The sequence below is a fragment of the Triturus cristatus genome, chromosome 12 (genome assembly GCF_964204655.1).
Source record: "Triturus cristatus chromosome 12, aTriCri1.1, whole genome shotgun sequence".
Lineage (NCBI taxonomy): Eukaryota > Metazoa > Chordata > Amphibia > Caudata > Salamandridae > Triturus > Triturus cristatus.
Window position 1 is genome coordinate 726,936,873 of NC_140595.1, and position 18,202 is coordinate 726,955,074.

General features: G+C 40.1%; 8 non-coding genes across 8 annotated transcripts; all 8 read left to right on the forward strand.

The window, feature by feature from the left end:
- Positions 1-1,770: 1,770 nt before the first annotated feature.
- Positions 1,771-1,852, forward strand: TRNAS-UGA (transfer RNA serine (anticodon UGA)). The gene has a single exon. It is a non-coding gene; the product is annotated as a tRNA-Ser (tRNA).
- Positions 1,853-3,133: 1,281 nt separating this feature from the next.
- On the forward strand, positions 3,134-3,205 carry TRNAH-GUG (transfer RNA histidin (anticodon GUG)). Its single transcript has one exon. It is a non-coding gene; the product is annotated as a tRNA-His (tRNA).
- A 2,588-nt stretch (positions 3,206-5,793) lies between these two features.
- On the forward strand, positions 5,794-5,875 carry TRNAS-CGA (transfer RNA serine (anticodon CGA)). The gene has a single exon. It is a non-coding gene; the product is annotated as a tRNA-Ser (tRNA).
- Positions 5,876-7,156: 1,281 nt separating this feature from the next.
- On the forward strand, positions 7,157-7,228 carry TRNAH-GUG (transfer RNA histidin (anticodon GUG)). Its single transcript has one exon. It is a non-coding gene; the product is annotated as a tRNA-His (tRNA).
- Positions 7,229-9,815: 2,587 nt separating this feature from the next.
- Positions 9,816-9,897, forward strand: TRNAS-CGA (transfer RNA serine (anticodon CGA)). Its single transcript has one exon. It is a non-coding gene; the product is annotated as a tRNA-Ser (tRNA).
- Positions 9,898-13,838: 3,941 nt separating this feature from the next.
- TRNAS-AGA (transfer RNA serine (anticodon AGA)) lies at positions 13,839-13,920 on the forward strand. The gene has a single exon. It is a non-coding gene; the product is annotated as a tRNA-Ser (tRNA).
- A 1,281-nt stretch (positions 13,921-15,201) lies between these two features.
- On the forward strand, positions 15,202-15,273 carry TRNAH-GUG (transfer RNA histidin (anticodon GUG)). Its single transcript has one exon. It is a non-coding gene; the product is annotated as a tRNA-His (tRNA).
- Positions 15,274-17,860: 2,587 nt separating this feature from the next.
- On the forward strand, positions 17,861-17,942 carry TRNAW-CCA (transfer RNA tryptophan (anticodon CCA)). The gene has a single exon. It is a non-coding gene; the product is annotated as a tRNA-Trp (tRNA).
- The last annotated feature ends 260 nt before the right edge of the window (positions 17,943-18,202 follow it).

Genomic DNA, 18,202 nt, shown 5'->3' on the forward strand with positions numbered 1-18,202 from the left:
GAAATTCTTCTAAGTGGTGTGGAGTTTTGGAACTTTAAAATATTCATCTAAAATCAGCCGAACAACGAATTCTGATTTACTCACCTGTTATCAGGAGAGACCTCAGTGCTGCATCTTGGAGCTCAGTACTGACCCTGAAAAGTAATTTTAACCGTACTTACCAGTAACTCGAATTTCCTTACATGGGATATCATTGCCTGCTTTTTACTGAAAATTTTCTAAGTGTCGATTTTTGAAACTTACAAATATTCTTTAAAAATCGTACCAACTGTGAAAACGTAATTGTTTACCTGTTTTAGATAGATGTCCCAGTACTGAGCCCAGGAGCCCAGCACTGGATTACAAAAGTAACGAGAACGTACTTTACCCGTAACTTGAATTTTCTTCCATAGGAAACCATTGACTGTTTTTCTGTGAAATTTCTTCTAAGTGTCGATTTTGCAAACATGTAAATATTCCTTAAAAATCGCCTGTATAACTTAAACGCAGTTTCTCAACTGCTTACAGGTGGTACAGTAGTGCTGGATCTAGGATCCAACACTGACCTAGAAAAAGTAACCATAACCCCACTTACCTGCTAAGTGAATTTCCTTCCATAGGATAACATTGGTAATTTGATCAGCAAAAGTTTCGAAGTGTCAACTTTTAAAATAGCAAAATATTGCTTAAAAATCACAACAGTAACTAAAACGAATTTACTCACTTGTTTCCAAGAACTGTCCCAGGACTGAATCTAGGATCCAGTCCTGGATTTAGAAAAGTAATCCTGAAAGTAATTAATTGCATATAACTTAAAATTCCCATTGAGCTCAATGTATTATTGTGATTCAAATTGTGTTGCCTATTGCAATAAACTGTAACTATGACCTGCAAAAGTCAATTGCCTATTGCAAAGTATTTAACTAAAGCATCTCATTCTGAGAAAGTATAATTTGATACCTATTGTTGGTTCTAAAATAAAACAACAATATCTTTTGTATGCAAACCAATGGCCTAGAGTTCAGTTCTTGAGTGTGTGAGACCATTTGCTGACTGAGTGTGTACAACAAATGTTTTACACTGTACTCTGATACTGCCTTACTGCTCGGCAAGCTACCACTTTAGAGAGTAAGGTTATATCTAACTTTAGCCTCTGCCAAACCTCTGGGGACTCGGGACTCTGTGCACACTGTACCTATTTGGGAACAGTATATACAGAGCCACTTTCTCACAGTAGTGATAAAGTGATTAGAGTCCTAAGGCCAACATAAAGATACAGCAAAACTTGAGGTGAAAAGCAAAAAGGTTGCTGGTAGGCCACCTTAAGGATGCCAGGTCTAACAAAAACTGAACTAAGGATAACATGAGTAAAACATCAGGTTTCTCTACTGCATTTGGTGAGACAAGTGGGCCTTCTTTTATCTTCCATTCAAGCAATCTTTGACAGACCCCTTTATTATAGAGCTTTTCAAGGATTAAAGATAAGGCACTTACAAAGGAGTCCCAAATACTCAGAGATGGTTGACTTCTGTAATATGGGTCGTAGACTAAAAGCAGCGCAAAAACAGAGTGCAACAGGGTCCAAAAAACTTGAGTGCCACAAGAGAGTTTGAATGCAAGCGTATCCTTTTACAGATCCAGAGATATACTCATGCAATTTTTGTTTTTAGGACAGAACGTGCATGATGAAAAAAACATTGTTTTTAAAAAGCGCATTGCAGAATATCAGTACTTTGATGTGGGAAAACATCAAAACTTTCAAACAAAATATTTGTAGGCAGCTTACAGCAAGTTGTTGTGGCCGAGTGGTTAAGGCAATGGACTTGAAATCCATTGGGGTATTCCCGCGTAGGTTCGAATCCTGCCAACAACGAGGATCTTTTTATTATCGGCTACAATTTCAGAAGTTAACCTTTAGTATTTCTTCCATTTCAGTTTTATAACTAGGTGGCTTATTTTTGTGTCACTATTGCCTCTCCACATATTTGTTATCGCTACCTCTTTCATGTCTTTGCTACACCTCATTCCGACTTTAGCACTGGTGTAAACGCTTCAAATTATTATACCGTTGCTCTCTCATTCATACCTGCGCATGCACTTGAAAGTTACTTTACCAATAAAAGACGCAAAGAGAGAAATAGAACAAAAGTGCTGGCTGGATTGGCAAACACACTTCATAAAACTGCATTTTCTTTTTTATTCTCCCCCGTGTCACATGCTTAACCTCCCCATGTGTAATTTCTCTTAACCTGCTGTCCCAGGAAGAGAATTTCATCTACAGGCCCTTTCTGTGTTTTTTTCCCTAGTCTGTCTTTCCCATTTCTTAGCTGTGTAACTGTTCCTTTACGCGCTCTATTTAAACGCCATCAATCTCATTTGAGCTCCTTGCTCCCGCTTCTGTTTTCTCCACCTCTCATACTGCCAGTTCTCTCTTTCTCTGTGGTTGGTCGCTACTTTCCTGAGCTTCCGAAGCCACGTGGTTCCTGCCTCTTGTTGTCAGACTTGAATTGGAAAAGGAACCATATTAACAAGCCTTTACCACTCACACACGGCGGAAGTTTATACTTTAATTCAGTGAGCTAAGAAAAGCGTGTTGTGGGTCCCTTACGAGCCATGGTGCTTGCTTCATCATGATTTGGCACCAGTCATTAGCCGCAGCTCTGCTAATGAGCCACTGAGGTCAGTTTCAATATTTACTCAAAAATATAACCATGCAGCCCACCCCTCAACTGTGTATTTATCTTGCTTTTCTGCTGTTCGTGTGATTAGCTGGGAGGAGCTCACGGCGACATCCTCCCTATAAAAGTGTAGATGGATCACTCTCTAACTCTTTCTTGCTTCACATACAAATGGCTTGAAAGGTGCAGGGAAGATGCAGGTCTAATAGACAGAATAGAAGGTCTGTGCCAGGTGGGTTTATCTGCATTGGTGTCCCATCACAGGTCCGTAAGTGTAATGTGTGATCTTTGACTCCTGGCAATTCACAAGCAGGCGGCCAGGAAACGGTTTCAGCCTATCTACCACTGAGGAGACGCAGCCTCTGAATGAGGAATGAGGAAGCAATGAATACATCCAGTCTATCACAGGAACAGCCCTGAGTGTTCCGAATTATACATTCTCCATGTCACTGTATGTCGTTGAGCCCAAGTAGCTCGCCGTGATCGTATAGTGGTTAGTACTCTGCGTTGTGGCCGCAGCAACCTCGGTTCGAATCCGAGTCACGGCATTGTGGTTGGCAATGTCACGGCCGTTGGGTGTTAATTTTACAGAATTAGCAAATGTACCAGTGGTTTTTGTAAAATGTCTATTAAAAACAGATCCTTTCAAATATTTAAACCATCTAACAACAAATGATTTAAACTTGCATGATTATAAGCTGTAGCTATAATGTATTTACTTACATAAATTATCGTTCTTGAACCTATTGGGGGTGGAGGGGGAGCGGAGCTCACCCCCCAGGTGCAGTTGAGTGACCTGTGTTGTGGCTCTCTAGAGGGAAGGCACAAATTTTGCTGTCACCCAGCCCAATCCAGACGTGTATTGGGGCCAGGTTTCAGGCAAATAGAGCAGTAAGTGCAGAGAAATGTTCACTCTCTAAAAGTGGCATTTCTAAAATAGTAAAGTTAAATCCAACCTCACCAGTAAGTAGGATTTTCAATAAATAAATAAAGCTACTCCTCTCCGATATGGAATTACCAAATAAAAAGTATAGGGGAATACACAGAGCTAACCTATGAGAGGGGTAGACCTCACAGTAGTGAAAAATGAAATAGACTGTTTGGTACTTACAGGACACGCGAACCACCAAAGTACATATCTTATTTTTTACTTACATAGCATCATGCACCTAGGACTACCTAGGGCCTACCTTAGGTGTAAATTATATGTAATAAAAGGGGAGTTTAAGGCTTGGCAAGTAGGCTGGGACTCCCCTGGGAGACCCCTGAGTCTATGCCCAGAACCATAACTCTGCCAGTCGAGTACTTACCTAAAAGCCGATAACTCACTTTTCTTCCATAGGCTAAAATTTCGTTGTTTCACTTGGAAATTCTTCTAAGTGGTGTGGAGTTTTGGAACTTTAAAATATTCATCTAAAATCAGCCGAACAACGAATTCTGATTTACTCACCTGTTATCAGGAGAGACCTCAGTGCTGCATCTTGGAGCTCAGTACTGACCCTGAAAAGTAATTTTAACCGTACTTACCAGTAACTCGAATTTCCTTCCATGGGATATCATTGCCTGCTTTTTGCTGAAAATTTTCTAAGTGTCGATTTTTGAAACTTACAAATATTCTTTAAAAATCGTACCAACTGTGAAAACGTAATTGTTTACCTGTTTTAGATAGATGTCCCAGTACTGAGCCTAGGAGCCCAGCACTGGATTACAAAAGTAACGAGAACGTACTTTACCCGTAACTTGAATTTTCTTCCATAGGAAACCATTGACTGTTTTTCTGTGAAATTTCTTCTAAGTGTCGATTTTGCAAACATGTAAATATTCCTTAAAAATCGCCTGTATAACTTAAACGCAGTTTCTCAACTGCTTACAGGTGGTACAGTAGTGCTGGATCTAGGATCCAACACTGACCTAGAAAAAGTAACCATAACCCCACTTACCTGCTAAGTGAATTTCCTTCCATAGGATAACATTGGTAATTTGATCAGCAAAAGTTTCTAAGTGTCAACTTTTAAAATAGCAAAATATTGCTTAAAAATCACAACAGTAACTAAAACGAATTTACTCACTTGTTTCCAAGAACTGTCCCAGGACTGAATCTAGGATCCAGTCATGGATTTAGAAAAGTAATCCTGAAAGTAATTAATTGCATATAACTTAAAATTCCCATTGAGCTCAATGTATTATTGTGATTCAAATTGTGTTGCCTATTGCAATAAACTGTAACTATGACCTGCAAAAGTCAATTGCCTATTGCAAAGTATTTAACTAAAGCATCTCATTCTGAGAAAGTATATTTTGATACCTATTGTTGGTTCTAAAATAAAACAACAATATCTTTTGTATGCAAACCAATGGCCTAGAGTTCAGTTCTTGAGTGTGTGAGACCATTTGCTGACTGAGTGTGTACAACAAATGTTTTATACTGTACTCTGATACTGCCTTACTGCTCGGCAAGCTACCACTTTAGAGAGTAAGGTTATATCTAACTTTAGCCTCTGCCAAACCTCTGGGGACTGGGGACTCTGTGCACACTGTACCTATTTGGGAACAGTATATACAGAGCCACTTTCTCACAGTAGTGATAAAGTGATTAGAGTCCTAAGGCCAACATAAAGATACAGCAAAACTTGAGGTGAAAAGCAAAAAGGTTGCTGGTAGGCCACCTTAAGGATGCCAGGTCTAACAAAAACTGAACTAAGGATAACATGAGTAAAACATCAGGTTTCTCTACTGCATTTGGTGAGACAAGTGGGCCTTCTTTTATCTTCCATTCAAGCAATCTTTGACAGACCCCTTTATTATAGAGCTTTTCAAGGATTAAAGATAAGGCACTTACAAAGGAGTCCCAAATACTCAGAGATGGTTGACTTCTGTAATATGGGTCGTAGACTAAAAGCAGCGCAAAAACAGAGTGCAACAGGGTCCAAAAAACTTGAGTGCCACAAGAGAGTTTGAATGCAAGCGTATCCTTTTACAGATCCAGAGATATACTCATGCAATTTTTGTTTTTAGGACAGAACGTGCATGATGAAAAAAACATTGTTTTTAAAAAGCGCATTGCAGAATATCAGTACTTTGATGTGGGAAAACATCAAAACTTTCAAACAAAATATTTGTAGGCAGCTTACAGCAAGTTGTTGTGGCCGAGTGGTTAAGGCAATGGACTCGAAATCCATTGGGGTATTCCCGCGTAGGTTCGAATCCTGCCAACAAAGAGGATCTTTTTATTATCGGCTACAATTTCAGAAGTTAACCTTTAGTATTTCTTCCATTTCAGTTTTATAACTAGGTGGCTTATTTTTGTGTCACTATTGCCTCTCCACATATTTGTTATCGCTACCTCTTTCATGTCTTTGCTACACCTCATTCCTACTTTAGCACTGGTGTAAACGCTTCAAATTATTATACCGTTGCTCTCTCATTCATACCTGCCCATGCACTTGAAAGTTACTTTACCAATAAAAGACGCAAAGAGAGAAATAGAACAAAAGTGCTGGCTGGATTGGCAAACACACTTCATAAAACTGCATTTTCTTTTTTATTCTCCCCCGTGTCACATGCTTAACCTCCCCATGTGTAATTTCTCTTAACCTGCTGTCCCAGGAAGAGAATTTCATCTACAGGCCCTTTCTGTGTTTTTTTCCCCAGTCTGTCTTTCCCATTTCTTAGCTGTGTAACTGTTCCTTTACGCGCTCTATTTAAACGGCTTCAATCTCATTTGAGCTCCTTGCTCCCGCTTCTGTTTTCTCCACCTCTCATACTGCCAGTTCTCTCTTTCTCTGTGGTTGGTGGCTACTTTCCTGAGCTTCCGAAGCCACGTGGTTCCTGCCTCTTGTTGTCAGACTTGAATTGGAAAAGGAACCATATTAACAAGCCTTTACCACTCACACACGGCGGAAGTTTATACTTTAATTCAGTGAGCTAAGAAAAGCGTGTTGTGGGTCCCCTACGAGCCATGGTGCTTGCTTCATCATGATTTGGCACCAGTCATTAGCCGCAGCTCTGCTAATGAGCCACTGAGGTCAGTTTCAATATTTACTCAAAAATATAACCATGCAGCCCACCCCTCAACTGTGTATTTATCTTGCTTTTCTGCTGTTCGTGTGATTAGCTGGGAGGAGCTCACGGCGACATCCTCCCTATAAAAGTGTAGATGGATCACTCTCTAACTCTTTCTTGCTTCACATACAAATGGCTTGAAAGGTGCAGGGAAGATGCAGGTCTAATAGACAGAATAGAAGGTCTGTGCCAGGTGGGTTTCTCTGCATTGGTGTCCCATCACAGGTCCGTAAGTGTAATGTGTGATCTTTGACTCCTGGCAATTCACAAGCAGGCGGCCAGGAAACGGTTTCAGCCTATCTACCACTGAGGAGACGCAGCCTCTGAATGAGGAATGAGGAAGCAATGAATACATCCAGCCTATCACAGGAACAGCCCTGAGTGTTCCGAATTATAAATTCTCCATGTCACTGTATGTCGTTGAGCCCAAGTAGCTCGCCGTGATCGTATAGTGGTTAGTACTCTGCGTTGTGGCCGCAGCAACCTCGGTTCGAATCCGAGTCACGGCATTGTGGTTGGCAATGTCACGGCAGTTGGGTGTTAATTTTACAGAATTAGCAAATGTACCAGTGGTTTTTGGAAAATGTCTATTAAAAACAGATCCTTTCAAATATTTAAACCATCTAACAACAAATGATTTAAACTCGCATGATTATAAGCTGTAGCTATAATGTATTTACTTACATAAATTATCGTTCTTGAACCTATTGGGGGTGGAGGGGGAGCGGAGCTCACCCCCCAGGTGCAGTTGAGTGACCTGTGTTGTGGCTCTCTAGAGGGAAGGCACAAATTTTGCTGTCACCCAGCCCAATCCAGACGTGTATTGGGGCCAGGTTTCAGGCAAATAGAGCAGTAAGTGCAGAGAAATGTTCACTCTCTAAAAGTGGCATTTCTAAAATAGTAAAGTTAAATCCAACCTCACCAGTAAGTAGGATTTTCAATAAATAAATAAAGCTACTCCTCTCCGATATGGAATTACCAAATAAAAAGTATAGGGGAATACACAGAGCTAACCTATGAGAGGGGTAGACCTCACAGTAGTGAAAAATGAAATAGACGGTTTGGTACTTACAGGACACGTGAACCACCAAAGTACATATCTTATTTTTTACTTACATAGCATCATGCACCTAGGACTACCTAGGGCCTACCTTAGGTGTAAATTATATGTAACAAAAGGGGAGTTTAAGGCTTGGCAAGTAGGCTGGGACTCCCCTGGGAGACCCCTGAGTCTATGCCCAGAACCATAACTCTGCCAGTCGAGTACTTACCTAAAAGCCGATAACTCACTTTTCTTCCATAGGCTAAAATTTCGTTGTTTCACTTGGAAATTCTTCTAAGTGGTGTGGAGTTTTGGAACTTTAAAATATTCATCTAAAATCAGCCGAACAACGAATTCTGATTTACTCACCTGTTATCAGGAGAGACCTCAGTGCTGCATCTTGGAGCTCAGTACTGACCCTGAAAAGTAATTTTAACCGTACTTACCAGTAACTCGAATTTCCTTCCATGGGATATCATTGCCTGCTTTTTGCTGAAAATTTTCTAAGTGTCGATTTTTGAAACTTACAAATATTCTTTAAAAATCGTACCAACTGTGAAAACGTAATTGTTTACCTGTTTTAGATAGATGTCCCAGTACTGAGCCTAGGAGCCCAGCACTGGATTACAAAAGTAACGAGAACGTACTTTACCCGTAACTTGAATTTTCTTCCATAGGAAACCATTGACTGTTTTTCTGTGAAATTTCTTCTAAGTGTCGATTTTGCAAACATGTAAATATTCCTTAAAAATCGCCTGTATAACTTAAACGCAGTTTCTCAACTGCTTACAGGTGGTACAGTAGTGCTGGATCTAGGATCCAACACTGACCTAGAAAAAGTAACCATAACCCCACTTACCTGCTAAGTGAATTTCCTTCCATAGGATAACATTGGTAATTTGATCAGCAAAAGTTTCGAAGTGTCAACTTTTAAAATAGCAAAATATTGCTTAAAAATCACAACAGTAACTAAAACGAATTTACTCACTTGTTTCCAAGAAATGTCCCAGGACTGAATCTAGGATCCAGTCCTGGATTTAGAAAAGTAATCCTGAAAGTAATTAATTGCATATAACTTAAAATTCCCATTGAGCTCAATGTATTATTGTGATTCAAATTGTGTTGCCTATTGCAATAAACTGTAACTATGACCTGCAAAAGTCAATTGCCTATTGCAAAGTATTTAACTAAAGCATCTCATTCTGAGAAAGTATATTTTGATACCTATTGTTGGTTCTAAAATAAAACAACAATATCTTTTGTATGCAAACCAATGGCCTAGAGTTCAGTTCTTGAGTGTGTGAGACCATTTGCTGACTGAGTGTGTACAACAAATGTTTTACACTGTACTCTGATACTGCCTTACTGCTCGGCAAGCTACCACTTTAGAGAGTAAGGTTATATCTAACTTTAGCCTCTGCCAAACCTCTGGGGACTGGGGACTCTGTGCACACTGTACCTATTTGGGAACAGTATATACAGAGCCACTTTCTCACAGTAGTGATAAAGTGATTAGAGTCCTAAGGCCAACATAAAGATACAGCAAAACGTGAGGTGAAAAGCAAAAAGGTTGCTGGTAGGCCACCTTAAGGAGGCCAGGTCTACCAAAAACTGAACTAAGGATAACATGAGTAAAACATCAGGTTTCTCTACTGCATTTGGTGAGACAAGTGGGCCTTCTTTTATCTTCCATTCAAGCAATCTTTGACAGACCCCTTTATTATAGAGCTTTTCAAGGATTAAAGATAAGGCACTTACAAAGGAGTCCCAAAAACACAGAGATGGTTGACTTCTGTAATATGGGTCGTAGACTAAAAGCAGCGCAAAAACAGAGTGCAACAGGGTCCAAAAAACTTGAGTGCCACAAGGGAGTTTGAATGCAAGCGTATCCTTTTACAGATCCAGAGATATACTCATGCAATTTTTGTTTTTAGGACAGAACGTGCATGATGAAAAAAACATTGTTTTTAAAAAGCGCATTGCAGAATATCAGTACTTTGATGTGGGAAAACTTCAAAACTTTCAAAAAAATATTTGTAGGCAGCTTACAGCAAGTTGTTGTGGCCGAGTGGTTAAGGCGATGGACTCGAAATCCATTGGGGTATCCCCGCGCAGGTTCGAATCCTGCCAACAACGAGAATCTTTTTATTATCGGCTACAATTTCAGAAGTTAACCTTTAGTATTTCTTCCATTTCAGTTTTATAAATAGGTGGCTTATTTTTGTGTCACTATTGCCTCTCCACATATTTGTTATCGCTACCTCTTTCATGTCTTTGCTACACCTCATTCCTACTTTAGCACTGGTGTAAACGCTTCAAATTATTATACCGTTGCTCTCTCATTCATACCTGCGCATGCACTTGAAAGTTACTTTACCAATAAAAGACGCAAAGAGAGAAATAGAACAAAAGTGCTGGCTGGATTGGCAAACACACTTCATAAAACTGCATTTTCTTTTTTATTCTCCCCCGTGTTACATGCTTAACCTCCCCATGTGTAATTTCTCTTAACCTGCTGTCCCAGGAAGAGAATTTCATCTACAGGCTCTTTCTGTGTTTTTTTCCCTAGTCTGTCTTTCCCATTTCTTAGCTGTGTAACTGTTCCTTTACGCGCTCTATTTAAACGCCATCAATCTCATTTGAGCTCCTTGCTCCCGCTTCTGTTTTCTCCACCTCTCATACTGCCAGTTCTCTCTTTCTCTGTGGTTGGTGGCTACTTTCCTGAGCTTCCGAAGCCACGTGGTTCCTGCCTCTTGTTGTCAGACTTGAATTGGAAAAGGAACCATATTAACAAGCCTTTACCACTCACACACGGCGGAAGTTTATACTTTAATTCAGTGAGCTAAGAAAAGCGTGTTGTGGGTCCCCTACGAGCCATGGTGCTTGCTTCATCATGATTTGGCACCAGTCATTAGCCGCAGCTCTGCTAATGAGCCACTGAGGTCAGTTTCAATATTTACTCAAAAACATAACCATGCAGCCCACCCCTCAACTGTGTATTTATCTTGCTTTTCTGCTGTTCGTGTGATTAGCTGGGAGGAGCTCACGGCGACATCCTCCCTATAAAAGTGTAGATGGATCACTTTCTAACTCTTTCTTGCTTCACATACAAATGGCTTGAAAGGTGCAGGGAAGATGCAGGTCTAATAGACAGAATAGAAGGTCTGTGCCAGGTGGGTTTCTCTGCATTGGTGTCCCATCACAGGTCCGCAAGTGTAATATGTGAACTTTGACTCCTGGCATTTCACAAGCAGGCGGCCAGGAAACGGTTTCAGCCTATCAACCACTGAGGAGACGCAGCCTCTGAATGAGGAATGAGGAAGCAATGAATACATCCAGCCTATCACAGGAACAGCCCTGAGTGTTCCGAATTATAAATTCTCCATGTCACTGTATGTCGTTGAGCCCAAGTAGCTCGCCGTGATCGTATAGTGGCTAGTACTCTGCGTTGTGGCCGCAGCAACCTCGGTTTAAATCCGAGTCACGGCATTGTGGTTGGCAATGTCACGGCAGTTGGGTGTTAATTTTACAGAATTAGCAAATGTGCCAGTGGTTTTTGTAAAATGTCTATTAAAAACAGATCCTTTCAAATATTTAAACCATCTAACAACACATGATTTAAACTTGCATGATTATAAGCTGTAGCTATAATGTATTTACTTACATAAATTATCGTTCTTGAACCTATTGGGGGTGGAGGGGGAGCGGAGCTCACCCCCCAGGTGCAGTTGAGTGACCTGTGTTGTGGCTCTCTAGAGGGAAGGCACAAATTTTGCTGTCACCCAGCCCAATCCAGACGTGTATTGGGGCCAGGTTTCAGGCAAATAGAGCAGTAAGTGCAGAGAAATGTTCACTCTCTAAAAGTGGCATTTCTAAAATAGTGAAGTTAAATCCAACCTCACCAGCAAGTAGGATTTTCAATAAATAAATAAAGCTACTCCTCTCCGATATGGAATTAACAAATAAAAAGTATAGGGGAATACACAGAGCTAACCTATGAGAGGGGTAGACCTCACAGTAGTGAAAAATGAAAAAGACTGTTTGGTACTTACAGGACACGCGAACCACCAAAGTACATATCTTATTTTTTACTTACATAGCATCATGCACCTAGGACTACCTAGGGCCTACCTTAGGTGTAAATTATATGTAATAAAAGGGGAGTTTAAGGCTTGGCAAGTAGGCTGGGACTCCCCTGGGAGACCCCTGAGTCTATGCCCAGAACCATAACTCTGCCAGTCGAGTACTTACCTAAAAGCCGATAACTCACTTTTCTTCCATAGGCTAAAATTTAGTTGTTTCACTTGGAAGTTTTTCTGAGTGGTGTGGAGTTTTGGAACTTTAAAATATTCATCTAAAATCAGCCGAACAACGAATTCTGATTTACTCACCTGTTATCAGGAGAGACCTCAGTGCTGCATCTTGGAGCTCAGTACTGACCCTGAAAAGTAATTTTAACCGTACTTACCAGTAACTCGAATTTCCTTCCATGGGATATCATTGCCTGCTTTTTGCTGAAAATTTTCTAAGTGTCGATTTTTGAAACTTACAAATATTCTTTAAAAATCGTACCAACTGTGAAAACGTAATTGTTTACCTGTTTTAGATAGATGTCCCAGTACTGAGCCCAGGAGCCCAGCACTGGATTACAAAAGTAACGAGAACGTACTTTACCCGTAACTTGAATTTTCTTCCATAGGAAACCATTGACTGTTTTTCTGTGAAATTTCTTCTAAGTGTCGATTTTGCAAACATGTAAATATTCCTTAAAAATCGCCTGTATAACTTAAACGCAGTTTCTCAACTGCTTACAGGTGGTACAGTAGTGCTGGATCTAGGATCCAACACTGACCTAGAAAAAGTAACCATAACCCCACTTACCTGCTAAGTGAATTTCCTTCCATAGGATAACATTGGTAATTTGATCAGCAAAAGTTTCGAAGTGTCAACTTTTAAAATAGCAAAATATTGGTTAAAAATCACAACAGTAACTAAAACGAATTTACTCACTTGTTTCCAAGAACTGTCCCAGGACTGAATCTAGGATCTAGTCCTGGATTTAGAAAAGTAATCCTGAAAGTAATTAATTGCATATAACTTAAAATTCCCATTGAGCTCAATGTATTATTGTGATTCAAATTGTGTTGCCTATTGCAATAAACTGTAACTATGACCTGCAAAAGTCAATTGCCTATTGCAAAGTATTTAACTAAAGCATCTCATTCTGAGAAAGTATATTTTGATACCTATTGTTGGTTCTAAAATAAAACAACAATATCTTTTGTATGCAAACCAATGGCCTAGAGTTCAGTTCTTGAGTGTGTGAGACCATTTGCTGACTGAGTGTGTACAACAAATGTTTTACACTGTACTCTGATACTGCCTTACTGCTCGGCAAGCTACCACTTTAGAGAGTAAGGTTATATCTAACTTTAGCCTCTGCCAAACCTCTGGGGACTGGGGACTCTGTGCACACTGTACCTATTTGGGAACAGTATATACAGTGCCACTTTCTCACAGTAGTGATAAAGTGATTAGAGTCCTAAGGCCAACATAAAGATACAGCAAAACTTGAGGTGAAAAGCAAAAATGTTGCTGGTAGGCCACCTTAAGGATGCCAGGTCTAACAAAAACTGAACTAAGGATAACATGAGTAAAACATCAGGTTTCTCTACTGCATTTGGTGAGACAAGTGGGCCTTCTTTTATCTTCCATTCAAGCAATCTTTGACAGACCCCTTTATTATAGAGCTTTTCAAGGATTAAAGATAAGGCACTTACAAAGGAGTCCCAAATACTCAGAGATGGTTGACTTCTGTAATATGGGTCGTAGACTAAAAGCAGCGCAAAAACAGAGTGCAACAGGGTCCAAAAAACTTGAGTGCCACAAGAGAGTTTGAATGCAAGCGTATCCTTTTACAGATCCAGAGATATACTCATGCAATTTTTGTTTTTAGGACAGAACGTGCATGATGAAAAAAGCATTGTTTTTAAAAAGCGCAATGCAGAATATCAGTACTTTGATGTGGGAAAACTTCAAAACTTTCAAACAAAATATTTGTAGGCAGCTTACAGCAAGTTGTTGTGGCCGAGTGGTTAAGGCGATGGACTAGAAATCCATTGGGGTATCCCCGCGCAGGTTCGAATCCTGCCAACAACAAGAATCTTTTTATTATCGGCTACAATTTCAGAAGTTAACCTTTAGTATTTCTTCCATTTCAGTTTTATAAATAGGTGGCTTATTTTTGTGTCACTATTGCCTCTCCACATATTTGTTATCGCTACCTCTTTCATGTCTTTGCTACACCTCATTCCTACTTTAGCACTGGTGTAAACGCTTCAAATTATTATACCGTTGCTCTCTCATTCATACCTGCGCATGCACTTGAAAGTTACTTTACCAATAAAAGACGCAAAGAGAGAAATAGAACAAAAGTGCTGGCTGGATTGGCAAACACACTTCATAAAACTGCATTTTCTTTTTTATTCTCCCCCGTGTTACATGCTTAACCTCCCCATGTGTAATTTCTCTTAACCTGCTGTCCCAGGAAGAGAATTTCATCTACAGGCTATTTCTGTGTTTTTTTCCCTAGTCTGTCTTTCCCATTTCTTAGCTGTGTAACTGTTCCTTTACGCGCTCTATTTAAACGCCATCAATCTCATTTGAGCTCCTTGCTCCCGCTTCTGTTTTCTCCACCTCTCATACTGCCAGTTCTCTCTTTCTCTGTGGTTGGTGGCTACTTTCCTGAGCTTCCGAAGCCACGTGGTTCCTGCCTCTTGTTGTCAGACTTGAATTGGAAAAGGAACCATATTAACAAGCCTTTACCACTCACACACGGCGGAAGTTTATACTTTAATTCAGTGAGCTAAGAAAAGCGTGTTGTGGGTCCCCTACGAGCCATGGTGCTTGCTTCATCATGATTTGGCACCAGTCATTAGCCGCAGCTCTGCTAATGAGCCACTGAGGTCAGTTTCAATATTTACTCAAAAACATAACCATGCAGCCCACCCCTCAACTGTGTATTTATCTTGCTTTTCTGCTGTTCGTGTGATTAGCTGGGAGGAGCTCACGGCGACATCCTCCCTATAAAAGTGTAGATGGATCACTTTCTAACTCTTTCTTGCTTCACATACAAATGGCTTGAAAGGTGCAGGGAAGATGCAGGTCTAATAGACAGAATAGAAGGTCTGTGCCAGGTGGGTTTCTCTGCATTGGTGTCCCATCACAGGTCCGCAAGTGTAATATGTGAACTTTGACTCCTGGCATTTCACAAGCAGGCGGCCAGGAAACGGTTTCAGCCTATCAACCACTGAGGAGACGCAGCCTCTGAATGAGGAATGAGGAAGCAATGAATACATCCAGCCTATCACAGGAACAGCCCTGAGTGTTCCGAATTATAAATTCTCCATGTCACTGTATGTCGTTGAGCCCAAGTAGCTCGCCGTGATCGTATAGTGGCTAGTACTCTGCGTTGTGGCCGCAGCAACCTCGGTTCGAATCCGAGTCACGGCATTGTGGTTGGCAATGTCACAGCAGTTGGCTGTTAATTTTACAGAATTAGCAAATGTACCAGTGGTTTTTGTAAAATGTCTATTAAAAACAGATCCTTTCAAATATTTAAACCATCTAACAACAAATGATTTAAACTTGCATGATTATAAGCTGTAGCTATAATGTATTTACTTACATAAATTATCGTTCTTGAACCTATTGGGGGTGGAGGGGGAGCGGAGCTCACCCCCCAGGTGCAGTTGAGTGACCTGTGTTGTGGCTCTCTAGAGGGAAGGCACAAATTTTGTTGTCACCCAGCCCAATCCAGACGTGTATTGGGGCCAGGTTTCAGGCAAATAGAGCAGTAAGTGCAGAGAAATGTTCACTCTCTAAAAGTGGCATTTCTAAAATAGTAAAGTTAAATCCAACCTCACCAGTAAGTAGGATTTTCAATAAATAAATAAAGCTACTCCTCTCCGATATGGAATTACCAAATAAAAAGTATAGGGGAATACACAGAGCTAACCTATGAGAGGGGTAGACCTCACAGTAGTGAAAAATGAAATAGACTGTTTGGTACTTACAGGACACGCGAACCACCAAAGTACATATCTTATTTTTTACTTACATAGCATCATGCACCTAGGACTACCTAGGGCCTACCTTAGGTGTAAATTATATGTAATAAAAGGGGAGTTTAAGGCTTGGCAAGTAGGCTGCGACTCCCCTGGGAGACCCCTGAGTCTATGCCCAGAACCATAACTCTGCCAGTCGAGTACTTACCTAAAAGCCGATAACTCACTTTTCTTCCATAGGCTAAAATTTCGTTGTTTCACTTGGAAATTCTTCTAAGTGGTGTGGAGTTTTGGAACTTTAAAATATTCATCTAAAATCAGCCGAACAACGAATTCTGATTTACTCACCTGTTATCAGGAGAGACCTCAGTGCTGCATCTTGGAGCTCAGTACTGACCCTGAAAAGTAATTTTAACCGTACTTACCAGTAACTCGAATTTCCTTCCATGGGATATCATTGCCTGCTTTTTGCTGAAAATTTTCTAAGTGTCAATTTTTGAAACTTACAAATATTCTTTAAAAATCGTACCAACTGTGAAAACGTAATTGTTTACCTGTTTTAGATAGATGTCCCAGTACTGAGCCTAGGAGCCCAGCACTGGATTACAAAAGTAACGAGAACGTACTTTACCCGTAACTTGAATTTTCTTCCATAGGAAACCATTGACTGTTTTTCTGTGAAATTTCTTCTAAGTGTCGATTTTGCAAACATGTAAATATTCCTTAAAAATCGCCTGTATAACTTAAACGCAGTTTCTCAACTGCTTACAGGTGGTACAGTAGTGCTGGATCTAGGATCCAACACTGACCTAGAAAAAGTAACCATAACCCCACTTACCTGCTAAGTGAATTTCCTTCCATAGGATAACATTGGTAATTTGATCAGCAAAAGTTTCGAAGTGTCAACTTTTAAAATAGCAAAATATTGCTTAAAAATCACAACAGTAACTAAAACGAATTTACTCACTTGTTTCCAAGAACTGTCCCAGGACTGAATCTAGGATCCAGTCCTGGATTTAGAAAAGTAATCCTGAAAGTAATTAATTGCATATAACTTAAAATTCCCATTGAGCTCAATGTATTATTGTGATTCAAATTGTGTTGCCTATTGCAATAAACTGTAACTATGACCTGCAAAAGTCAATTGCCTATTGCAAAGTATTTAACTAAAGCATCTCATTCTGAGAAAGTATATTTTGATACCTATTGTTGGTTCTAAAATAAAACAACAATATCTTTTGTATGCAAACCAATGGCCTAGAGTTCAGTTCTTGAGTGTGTGAGACCATTTGCTGACTGAGTGTGTACAACAAATGTTTTACACTGTACTCTGATACTGCCTTACTGCTCGGCAAGCTACCACTTTAGAGAGTAAGGTTATATCTAACTTTAGCCTCTGCCAAACCTCTGGGGACTGGGGACTCTGTGCACACTGTACCTATTTGGGAACAGTATATACAGAGCCACTTTCTCACAGTAGTGATAAAGTGATTAGAGTCCTAAGGCCAACATAAAGATACAGCAAAACGTGAGGTGAAAAGCAAAAAGGTTGCTGGTAGGCCACCTTAAGGAGGCCAGGTCTACCAAAAACTGAACTAAGGATAACATGAGTAAAACATCAGGTTTCTCTACTGCATTTGGTGAGACAAGTGGGCCTTCTTTTATCTTCCATTCAAGCAATCTTTGACAGACCCCTTTATTATAGAGCTTTTCAAGGATTAAAGATAAGGCACTTACAAAGGAGTCCCAAAAACACAGAGATGGTTGACTTCTGTAATATGGGTCGTAGACTAAAAGCAGCGCAAAAACAGAGTGCAACAGGGTCCAAAAAACTTGAGTGCCACAAGAGAGTTTGAATGCAAGCGTATCCTTTTACAGATCCAGAGATATACTCATGCAATTTTTGTTTTTAGGACAGAACGTGCATGATGAAAAAAACATTGTTTTTAAAAAGCGCATTGCAGAATATCAGTACTTTGATGTGGGAAAACTTCAAAACTTTCAAAAAAATATTTGTAGGCAGCTTACAGCAAGTTGTTGTGGCCGAGTGGTTAAGGCGATGGACTCCAAATCCATTGGGGTATCCCCGCGCAGGTTCGAATCCTGCCAACAACGAGAATCTTTTTATTATCGGCTACAATTTCAGAAGTTAACCTTTAGTATTTCTTCCATTTCAGTTTTATAAATAGGTTGCTTATTTTTGTGTCACTATTGCCTCTCCACATATTTGTTATCGCTACCTCTTTCATGTCTTTGCTACACCTCATTCCTACTTTAGCACTGGTGTAAACGCTTCAAATTATTATACCGTTGCTCTCTCATTCATACCTGCGCATGCACTTAAAAGTTACTTTACCAATAAAAGACGCAAAGAG